This window comes from Leuresthes tenuis, unplaced genomic scaffold, assembly GCF_036924035.1.
Source record: "Leuresthes tenuis unplaced genomic scaffold, fLeuTen1.0.hap1 SCAF_3, whole genome shotgun sequence".
Lineage (NCBI taxonomy): Eukaryota > Metazoa > Chordata > Actinopteri > Atheriniformes > Atherinopsidae > Leuresthes > Leuresthes tenuis.
The window spans coordinates 8,185,029-8,197,289 of record NW_027325357.1 but is presented as its reverse complement, the minus strand read 5'-3'; the positions used below and the strand labels follow the sequence as shown (position 1 = coordinate 8,197,289).

Here is a 12,261-nt window from a genome sequence, read left to right as displayed (position 1 = left end):
CCTCCATTGTTTCTTCATAACTGCTAATGCATTACCCCACACACAGTCAGACTCCATACATCCCATGTTAGATTAAGTTATTCACATTATTATACTTGTCATTGTCAATTGTTTATACGTGTGTTTTAAGTAGACATTCATAGACATTTACGAGGGTCTACATGAAATGTGTCTGCATCTGAACTGTATTTTTGTGAACACAGCTAAACTGATTGTGAAAATAATCATTTTCATAGTAAACTTCAAACTAAATACAGAGCCGTGCTTTCAGCTGGCTCCCATGACATTAACTGAACAGGATCATGATCAGTCTTCATATTATGCCATGGTACAAAGACGAGGAAATGCTCCCGTGCAAGAGACATCCGAGTTAACCCCACTCCAGTTAAACTTTGAGGGGGGGAGCGGTCTCAAAGAGTAGAAATGATTCAGGTTTACACACGAAGTAAACAAGAAAAAAGGAATTACACCACACATGCTCAGACTAATCATTTGGCACTGTAGAGTAAACCTGCCAGCCCATCTGGAACAAAGGGCTCTGTCCATGATTCATGTAAAGCTGCTGAGTCACTTACAAGGTTATGCAAAATATGACGCAGAATGGTTTTGCCCCAACTTTGCTACGGTTAAAAAACAATTTGGAATGAAAAAGGAGGAAAGCCCTCCTTGGTAATTGATTCATGACTCCTCTTTAAAGCTGTTCTCATGAGAGAAGCGGATGAAGATCTTTAAACTTAAGATAAACAAGACATAAATGATTTCCACGGCTGCCTTGGCATGAGATCAAACACAGATGTGCCATCTGTATGTTCTCAGAGTAAATGTTTACATGCCAATCCTTAACTCTTTCTGATGAGCTTCAGCTGTTAATGATGTGTCATGAAGATTCTAATTAAAGTGCTTTGTAGATGGTTCTAGAAACCTCCACCAGGCACACTTCTCTGATGTAAAAACAGATTGTGCCAAATGATACTCTCTATCAGTCTTTGACATCCAAGTGTGCATGAACTTCTGAACTTGAAGTGAACTTGAACATGAACTAGATGAAAAGTTTTTGTAAGTATTTTTGATAAACTGACACATTTGGATGAAATGCCAAATATAATCTCAGTAAAATGGAAATAAAAGCTTAATGCAGTGATTTGCACATATCATAAACCAAAATTTAAGGTGATACATTTCGTTACATCACTAAAATATTTGCCTTTCTTAAATTCCATCACAAGTCTTGAAAAGATTGAGACAGGGACAGTAAAAGGCTGGAAAAATAAGGGGGTACTAAAAAAGCAACAGCTGGCGGAACATGTGGCCACTTAATAGGTTGACAGGTGACAAGTTGGTAACATGACTGGGAATAAAAAAAGACCATTTGTGTGGTAGGGTCCCTCAGAAATAAAGGCCAGATGTTCAGCCATCTGCAAAAAAACAATGTCTAAACATTGTGGAGCAATTTCAGAAAAATCCTCCTCAATGTAAAATTGTGTGGACTTTAAACGCCCATTCATCTACAGTACATTTTATTATCAAAGGATTGTGAGAAATGGACATAGCCAAAAGTATTGGATGGACATAGTCTTCAGGCCCTCAAACAGCACTGCATAATAAGTCATGATTCTGTCATGGAAATCACTGCATGGGCTCAGGAACATTTCCAGAAATCAGTGTCTGTGGAGAGAGGCCATCCGGCTTGTTATAAGTGCGAAGGTAAAAAGCCTGCATCTCTGATGGTGTCTGGGGGTGTAATAGTGCCTATGGAACTGGCAACTTGTTGAAAGGTATACACAGATTTTAGAGAAACATATGCTCCCATCCAGACAGCATCTGTTTCATGGAAGGCCTTGCATATTTCAGCAAGACAATGCCAAACTGCATACTGCTGCTATCAGCATGGCTTAGTAGTAGAAAAGTCTTGAAAAGTCTTCCATACCTTTAAACAATTCAAAACATTTGATATGATAAAAGGCACAATATGTCAAAGAAGACCCTGGTCTGTTGGGCCATTAGAATCCTATATCAGGGAAGAATGGAACAACTTTCCTCTCCCAAAGGTCCAGCAACTGGTCTCCTCAATTCACAGATGTTTATGAACTGTTGTTAAAAGAAGAGCAGATGCTACCCAGTGGTAAACATGACCTTGTCCAAACTTATTTTTAGATTTAAGAGATTTGTAAATCATTACACAGCATGCAAGCCTTTTTGGAAAAGGGTGTGTAGGTTAACTGTTTCTGCGAAACAGCCGTTAGAATGCTGATGAAGTTGAATGGGGTTAGCTGACCATACTAAAAAAGCGGAAAAACTTTACATTTTAGGAAAAAACTGTTGCTGAAGTCTTGGTAGAAGGAATTTGAAGTTGAAATCACAATAGTGATTCAGAAAAAAAAGGTGAAGGCTTAAAAACAATAGAAGGAGAAAAAGAAAAGAAGGGAAATGCAAATTTAGTAGAAAGTTAGTTGCTGAGGTTTCAAAAGGCCTGAAAGTTATTTGTGAAAGGATTTGGCGATTTGACCCACCTCCACAAAGAGCTGACCGTTTGTACAAAAATTGTTTACTTTGCTTAAAGTATGCTGAATAGTTAAACTGCAAAAAACGTACCGAAAATAGGATCATATAAATAGGATAATGCTTATCAGCATTCTCACAATAAAGAAAGAACATTTGCTTAGTCAGCATTCTCACAATTACAACTCTATTAACAAAATACATTTGGAATGAAGAAGTCTTTCAACTAACTCAGGAACATCTTTTTTAAGATTTGCTAACTTCAAACAGATAGAACCAACAGTTGCCACAGTAAACCAGCCAAGACTGTAGTGGTTTGTTTTTTAATGTTTCTTATGTATAATTTCTTATTTGTACAAAACTATAATGTGTCTTCTCTGAAAAGTCAAGCTGTTTTCCAGTAATTAAACACGAAGTAACTCCACAGTACCTCTAATCTTCATGCATGCTTTCACCACCCTGTATTTTTAACTGTCAGTTCTGAGTTTCCTCCCAAATCTGCAGAGGTCAGAGGAAAGTCTGACTGTAATATAACACAACCTAAGAGACCAGCAAGCCACGGAACAGGCATAGCAGGCCAAAGCACAGATTGGTGAAATCCAGATCTGTGATACTGATGTTATTTTTACACAAGGCACTCCCTATGACTCAGTTTTTTCCAAAGTCAAATGATATTGAAAGTCTAAAGAGTTTTTATTTGCTGTTGCTATAGAAACACATTCACTCTAGATATCCTACATGCCTTCTTATACATTCAGTATTCTAAGACATTTCAGTACAACTACATGTACCAGTCATTAGAAGTCTGTGGTCTATGACTATTGGTCTATTCTGTCACTGTCTTTGCTTGACAAAATGTCAGAGGATGATTTAAGAAGCTGCAAGAAGACCTTTTAACTTGCTGGTGGTACTACAGAGTCAAATCCCGTTAAAAGTGATGTTAGATTTGTAACACTACATCAATCGAAATCTGAGACAGGACAGTATTTTGGGTGGTACAGTGTCTGTAACTAATCATAATTTGCTCATTTGAACATGTGTTTCCACTCAAGGTTTAATAAAATAATTCTGCAATGATGCTAAGATTTTCTAATGAGCTTTTTCTTCTGTGTAAACATTTATTCATTAATTTTTTTCATTATTACATCATAATTTTTTTACATTTTGTTGTTACACTTCCTACACAAAGGCAAAGTTATTTACTAAAGGTTTTAAAATGCTTGAAAATGCCACCGAGATGTAGCTGACCAGTTGAAGAGAAGATATTTAGAATGTAGTGCAGGGGTAAAACAGCGAAAGGAAATAAAACAGGGAGGAGGAAGTTTGCCCCCCCCCCCATCTCAATGGATGAGATTTGAGCACTGACAAGACCTTGCGTGACTATTGAGAATGAGAGATAATGTGATTCATCAAGCTATAGCTGGAAGATCTTATTTCAGACTTCTCTGTACATGCCTTTCACACCCTAGAAGCAGAAAGAAACTGTGGATGGAACAGTAAGAGCAAAAGGAGTTGAGATTGCTGTGGTTGTAACACAGATCTGTTGTTACAGATGGAGAACTGCTCGATATGCTTTTGAGAAGGAGTGTCTCTGCATCCCAGGTGTTAAAATGTTGGCTGTGAGTTTCTGTCAATGTTGTCAGAGAATTCACCTGTTGACACTCCTTGTGATGTCACAAGCTTCGTTGTTGCCAAGCTACAAAAACAACATCTCAATACATTAATGGCTGCATTATCTGGAGATTTCAACCATGCCTTTCTCTCACATCAGTTTGTCCATTGATTTTCATTTAATTAAACTCAATCTAATTAATACTTTTTTTATTATTATTATTTAATTATTAATTTGTTCATTCATTCATTTAAACCCATCGGGGATGATTCAATTTAATGCAATTCAATAAAGTGATGACAAGGTTATAGAAACTTATAATTATTTATGATGTCCTGATTAAACAATTAAAGAATTAAATCTCACATCCTGGCAGTAAATGCAATTTATTCCCTAAAAACAAACTATATTTAAATGGGTGTATATACACAAGAGAATTTCGAATAAAGTTGTTTTCTACATAAACAGACACACAATTAAAAGGATAACAACAAATTTCATCCCTAAAGTTCTATCATTTAAATAGACCTGTCAAGTATTTCAGTGATGTCTCACATAATATATTATGTAATACAACTTTTACAATCTTAGTATGTGGATAACTAGCACAACAGACAACATGAAAACTTAATCACTGGAATTAACTGGAACCATCTAGCTTCACAAGTGTTTTTCCTTTTGACCTAATGTTACCCTCCAAAGTCCACACATTTAAAAAATCACATGATCGTGGTTAACAAACTTGACAGTGGGGGTTAATGATGAATTAATTTTGATTGAAAATTTCCAATGATCAATCCAAAAAGACATCTGTATTCATTCAAGTGTCAGCTGTGTGTATGTTGAAAGTGAAAGGATGAACTCGTTGCACAAGGCTATTATTAGGCTAAGTTTGTCATATTCTCCATGAAAAGGAGCATGAGAATGTCAGGCATACATGCAATAAAATATTTCATGTTATAAATACATTGAATGCTCAATAACTCAAAAGCATTGCTTCTGCTCTTTAGCCAGAGAAATGACAGGCTGTGATTAAAAAAAAATTCAATCAATTTTTCTTCAGCAGTTTCAAGACACATAATGGTGATGATAAATCACTGGAAACATATTGATCATTTACATAAATTTTAATGAAAAAAAGGTTGCTGAGCAGATCTGATAGCAGAACCTCTGGAGTCTTTTTTATCAACTGTTCCTGGAAGGATTTTCAAACTGTAGGCTGACTGACTGCAGCATGGGAATAGAGCAAACGTAGTCCTGTATCAAAAACAGTTCTTGGCAGAATCTTGACATTTTTTTCCAACCTTTTGCTGCACTTGCACCTGCACAGGGCTTTACAGCAAATCTTTACTACTTGGGTTCTTATTACTTGGGCCTCAGATAACTGATGGGCTAATAGTACAAGGGTGCCATCTTCTGGTACTTGAAGGAATTTCATCACATAGCTGAAGCAAAATATTTGTTGAGTGTCCCTCCACATTGTAACCGATTTCAAATGGTGCTAGACATGATGGAAACTCTGAACACCAGAGGAAAACGGTCAGCCTTGGTGAAAGGGGGTTCAAGATGTCAGAAGACTGGACTCCAATGCTGTCTTCTTTCTGATGGTGGAAGCTTGGGCTTTGAAGATAAGTGTACAGTCATAGGCACTATAGTCATAATCGATGGATATTGTGTTTTTGACATATTTCTGAATTATTTTTATTGAATTTATCATGAATCTTAAGTAGTATGTAAAAGTGCAAAACATGCGCAAACAATAACACCAAACTGTGATCCTAAAGTGTTGTTCTTCCAGAAGTCTGTTCCTGCTCAAGAACACCGATTTCAAATGGTGCTAGATGCAATTTCAGACTCTAAGACACCATCTGAAACCAGTTCCCTGGGGAGGATGAATTTAAGAAAACATAAAGCCCAAAGTCAAGCGCCATTTGAAACACCCACCCACCTCCACATTCAGTCACACATTTTATGACTGACCTGCATGATTATCCTAAAAAAATGACACATCTGGGAATGTACAACATGCTGAGTTCATTACAGCAACTAAATTATTCTAATACTATCAGAAAAACTGCCTTAACCCATCAGGTGATACATTTGATTTGTGTACAATTCATTTGGCACTAAATTAATTTTCCATGAGGCAAAACCCTTTATTAGTTTCTTGCAAACCTGCCTAATTGGATCATTTATTTGCTATGTAATAACTGGGGCAATTTTAGAGGTGGTGGTACTTACTTAGGAAACCATCTACTTGAACTATACTTCAGTAAGAACATGGTAGTAGACTGGCACCAGAGATCTAGCCTAACAAAAACAGCCTATGAATCATACAGTGGAAAAAGCTATCTGAAGTTCCCTGCAGACTTATTTGTAGTCCACAGCAGGATACTGTGTCCCCTCCTGGGTCTGCCTCAGGTATCTGGTCCAGCTGTTGGGAAGAGTTGACTGTTGTATGAGGTGGAAAAATCAGGTCCTGAAATAGGTAAAGATTCATTAGTATAAACCCCTGTTGTCCAACACAATGAAGCAGGCAGTACGTCCAAATGAAACTCATTTGGGACTTATGGGGTCCATTTGAAATGACAGAACAAAACTAAGATGATCAACATGAAAACTTGTTGGATTCTATCAGCAGGTCTGACATTAAAAGCTGGGGCATTATCCTGCCCTGTCAGTGTCTCAGACACTGTTATCCTGTTGTTGGGAAATGGTGACGTTGCAACTAATCTAAAACCTCCGTGTGTCTTTCAGGGACAATTTCCCTGTCAGTCTGTCCATAATCCTCGTGTCTTGGACTCTGAAACAAAAGCAATTGTAGGGACTGGTTATATTTTAGGAACTGCTAATCTAATTAAGGGATTTGTGATAGGTGACATTGTTTTAAGGATGCGTATTTTGATACAAACAAAAGCTCAAAACTTAATTGACTCCAACAGGCTCTGCTACTATTTACATGAATTCAGTGTAAACTAAATCAGACAGCCATTGTGGCCTAAAGATCACAGCACTCCTTACAGCCGTCTTCGACTTGTTTATCCTGAAGTCCACCATAACATTGCTATGTGTAAACCTCTCTCTACATACCCATCTCTCCCTCTTTTGTTCTGCTGTATTAGTTTTACTACAAGCCCTTTTCACTGTCTATTGTCTGTGCAGAGGCTGCTCGCTGTATTGAAGCAGTTTTTTTCTGCTGAGTCACCTGACTATCGACGACTTGTTAAAGGCACACCAGCCCCTTTTAAAACCAAAACAAAAGTAAATTATGCAACATTGGTTTACTTTGAAGCCACATCAAACTGCATGCAAAGTCTACTTTTGATAATATTAATAAGCTGAGATGATGAAAATACAAGTTGACGACACAAAAAATGTTCTACAGAAACAAACTGAACAAATGTTTCTTTTTGAATAATGGTGACATAACCTATCCTTGTGGTTAAAAGACTTATTGTGCATCAGACAGTGCAGGCTGTTAGTTGGCAATTTGTGTCACCAGGAGAGGGTTTGGTCCCATTAGAGCAGGTGACGTAAAATTAACACTGAATGCCTGCATATGTGTCACATTGTGTGTGTATAACAGTGTGGGGTGGAGCTGTGAGCATGTTTGCACGTGTAAACAGGGTTGGTGGTTAATCCGCTTACAGATTAGAGGTCCTAATTTATCAGGAGTGAGAGAGGCAACCTTATCAAGGTAATGTGTTTTTAAACCACCTGCAGTCAAGGAAAGGTACAGTATGACATGGGTCCAAATACCTTATAAACAAAACATTTTAATGAAACTTTATGAGTAGATTTATTCATTTGATTTGATGCTTTTGGAGTTGTTGTCCACTACTTTTGATGTTGATGTCAGTAGAATTACAAAAGAATCACATGATGCCTAAGAGGACCAATCAGACCTCACTTCCTGCTCACTCTGCCTGTACAGACAGTGTCCTAAAAGTATCAAATGTTTGGATCACACAATAGCTTGGATGTTTCCTTCTACATTGCATCACCTTCTCCTCAAAGCCACGGATTGTGAAATGTTTGGAGAAGGGAGAGCCTTAACACGTTCAGATGAGCCCGATGCTTTGTTTTGTTCAATGTGCTGCACAATGAGTGAAAATAAATGCCACAGACAGCGTAGTTTATTAACACCTTGCCACTCTTTTTTGTTGTGCTGCCTGATGGGAAATATCAGATATCTTGCTGACAACAAGACTTGCATAATGAGATAAACTAGCTGCAGTGGAGCATCTCCAGGAAGCAAATTAGGTTTGGTGAGACCAGGAACACCTGGATGGTTGTGAACAAAAACACTGTGGCAAAAAAAGTTATCTCACTGTGTCATTTTCTTACGTACTGCCTTCCCTCTCACAAGAAAACACATACAACGAATAAAAAGAAATAAAAAGAAATCCAGACTATTAATAATAGACAAACAAGCAAGGCACTTTTTTGGTTCATCACAGTTGCTTACAGCACTCACCCACCCACCGCACCCCATTTCGCAGCACATAAGGTGTCTACCTGGGAACAAATGCTGCCTCACACTTGTCTATTAATACATCATCATCTAGCAAGGCCAGCAGTGCTCTGAGTTTAATTTTAGCACTGTCATCTCTCGGCTCTGTGCCACTTCCTATTCTATAATCTCAGCGTAGGAGGGATCTGTTTTAAGAGGCAGTGGGTCGCTCTGTGTTTTTTCTGATGGTTTATGTGGGCTACAGGTGATGCCGGCCCCTCGCTGAAAATGCATTTGTCAGTAGATTCACATCATCTCTCTTGTTTTTCAGAGGTACTTCTTTGTTGTATCTAGTTTTGAACCACCAGCATCAGCTGAAATTCACTGGCTCCGGCTGAAAAGGCGAGGATTGTTTTTCATTTTTCTGTAACAGTTTTATTTGTGAAATTTAAAAAAAAACTCTGAATTAATCTCTGTTGAATACCTCTATTTGTTCAACTCGAGAGGCAGTACCTCTCCCAAATAGAAAGGCAAAATAACTATTGAGGTCACATTTCCTTGTCTGTGAAAGTGGGTCACTTGTTCCACTGGTCAGTCTCAGAAGACATGGTAAACATTGACTGCTCTGGGCATGATCCTCCCAATCTTTACAACGTATTCCGATAAGCTTTGGTTCGCTGGCTCATAAAAAGAATAAACTCTGCAGATACTCTGCTTTAAAGTGAGCCTTGGTAATCTGTTTATGCATCTTCCCAGGACCTTTACATGTTTGCTTCAAAACTACCATAATAGCATTTCCTCTGGAGTCACATTTCTTTTCAGTACACATAATTAAAGTTCTAAATCTACCTTCCCCTCCTCTCTCTGCCTCTCTCCTTACATTTGCTTGCCAGTGGTTTAGCAACACATAAGGTCTACTGCTGATTCACCCAATGACTGAACAAATCCATTTGGCAGGATGGAGTTTGCTCCTCCTGCGCATCTCATTTTCACCTCAGATGCTGGGAGGTGATGAAGCTCTTCATCTCCCGTCTCTTTGGCATGTAAGCAGCAGGAAGCACATCAGCTTCCTACAAGGTGTTCATAGGAAGGTACGAAAGGCTAACAGCCTCTGTGCCAGCCACAATAGTGTCATTACATAAAGAGTGTCAATGTCCTATTGTGCTATAGCAGGCGTGCATTACGGATCTTGGGTGACAAATCTATTAAATGGCTTACTCCTTAACAGTAATAAAAGTACAATCTACAACTCAGTTATACAATACTCAAAACTTTTTGTAATTTATTGAGTTAAATAGTCACAGGATATTTGACCATACCATCAATACAACATGAGGTAAAAACAAACCCCTGGGATAAAAAGTAAAAACAGTGTTTAATAAAGTGGAGAGGAGTAATATATGTCAACATCACTGTGCAGCAGACCACATTCCCCATGAAGGGTGTTGCTCAATAGCACCCCCTATATTCGGGAAGCACAGCTTGTTTTCAACATATCAAGTGCGCACTATAAATCTAGATTACTATTAAGGACCTCCTGGGATATCTGTGACGCAGCAAATTATGTTCGACACCTGAAACTTAAATAAAGCTGCGTCATCACTGCGATGCCTTCTTAAAGCTTTAGTTTTCATTTCCTCTAAAACCACTCAAACAACCGCAAATCCCCTCACATCGTTTCGTGAACACGTTTTCAAGTATCTAAGTATTTTCTGTTATACATTTCTGGAAACACTAAAAGAAGCCCATGAGGCCATAGGGTGGTAAATGATCGTGTCAATATGTACTGCGTAACATCGTCCTCTCCCACAACAGGATTACGCACTATCCATCTCTTGCGCAGCATCCTATTCCGAGCTCTTCCTCGACACGCCATCTCTACCGATTCCACGTTTTGTTTACATCCTCGTTTGATCATCAAAATCAGGCACAAGTCAAGTTTCAGACCGAGCACAACTACGCTGTCATGCCGTCGCAGTGTTCAACCATCGCAGCGGAAATTCCCACTGGATTTCATGTGGCTTGTCGGACTTCGCGCTGACGCAGTTTAATTTACCTGTTGTCATATCGATGATGAAAAATTATGATTTTTAAAAAAAGTGTTCACAATCATTTTCGTCAACGAGTTCTCGAGCCCAACATGACTGAGAATACAATACTTTTATTTTGTTTCATTATTCTTTAGCCGACACTTGAAGAAGCGCTTCTAAGCTTTATTCTTACCTTTTCATCCAGCACTCCAGTGGTCATGAATTACATAGTGGTATTCTCTACGCAACATACGCAGCATTATGTCGCTTTGGCCATGTCATAACATAAATAACTTACGTGTTTATCCCAAGCCTGCTTTCCTCCTGTGTCGAAGAAGTGCTAGCCATTTTCCGGCCGGCGTCACTCGGACCCGGCCCTCGCTGAATGGACAGTCCACCTCATTCCCCGTTTCAGCCTTATTGTCGCTATTATCAATCTCGGAGCGCACGTTTGTCACAGTGTATCCCCTAACGATTTTCCATAGCGCAACACGGGAACCCCGCCCCTGACACTCCCCCGCTCCCTGATTGGCCGAGCGGCTGGAGAGTCTTTCCTCATCGCCAGAATCACATGTGGCTGACGCATGTTTACAAACATCGGTGAAATCACATGGTAATGGGCGCCGTTATACCGTAAACTACCTCCCTTTGACGCAACAACCAGATGTCGTGCCGACAGTCTAGCATTGATTCATCAATGAATGTGAAAAATGGTTGTTGTTATAATGGAAACACAAGGGATATAGTGACATAATAGATAGATAACACATACGTCCTTGATCCAAAGGGTCATAGGTCTCAACCGGGAGAATTGCGGATAACCAATGAGGAATTTTATATTGTTGACCTATATAGTCTTTAAGCTACTTGTGAAATAAACATTGACTCTTATAACTGTACAAAACAAGAAAAATGATCCCACCATGGGTTCTGAAGATGGATTATTATAGCTGCTTCGTTTTAAACAGGTTCACAACACAGATGATGGACTATAGAAATTATCAATATGCAGATTTCAGAATAGTTAGGTCGGCATATTAAAAAATTTAATTATTAACTGATTTCGTAAGGTCGCTTAATCCATTATTTTTTATAATGCACAATGGGAAAAAATAAATAAATCAACTGCAATGTCATTCTTGCTCCAGCAGATGCCAGTGCAACGCTGAATATTGGGCTGTTACAGTAAACTTCTGCTCCTCTGCACTTTTTTTTAAGCAAGTGTGTTATAGTACATTCCAAAGGTGGCCATATAGGCTTTCGTTTCAAATTTAGTGACGGTTACAGCCCATTAAATGGCACACTGGATTATAACAGTCAACCGTGGGTCTATTTTAAGGTATAAATATATGGATATGGTCGCTTGGAGGAGGAAAAGCAATGAGGTTTTGAGAAAACACCATGATTGGGTGACTGATGACTCATTTTGTGACTCAAGCACACAAAAAAATGCTTAAAAACGCAGCATCCTATTACAAAATCAAGTTGTCATGTTTACTAGTTCGATTTACGGTAAGCGATGTGAATCATCGAGATGAAGCGAGTCATTGGGCGATTTTACTACGACTTACGGTATTTGACATTTGACGTCACTTGTGTTTTGGCGGGAGAGCAGCTGTTGAACCTTCATTACAGTAACTACACAGATCCCACTTTAAATGTACCTT

General features: G+C 38.7%; 1 long non-coding RNA gene across 1 annotated transcript; it reads right to left on the bottom strand.

Annotated features, from left to right (window-relative positions):
- Positions 1–4,480: 4,480 nt before the first annotated feature.
- On the bottom strand, positions 4,481–11,083 carry LOC140304100 (uncharacterized). Its single transcript, XR_011915230.1, has 2 exons — positions 10,893–11,083; positions 4,481–6,590 (listed from the first exon to the last, which is right to left on the bottom strand). It is a non-coding gene; the product is annotated as an uncharacterized lncRNA (long non-coding RNA).
- Between the last annotated feature and the right edge of the window lie 1,178 nt (positions 11,084–12,261).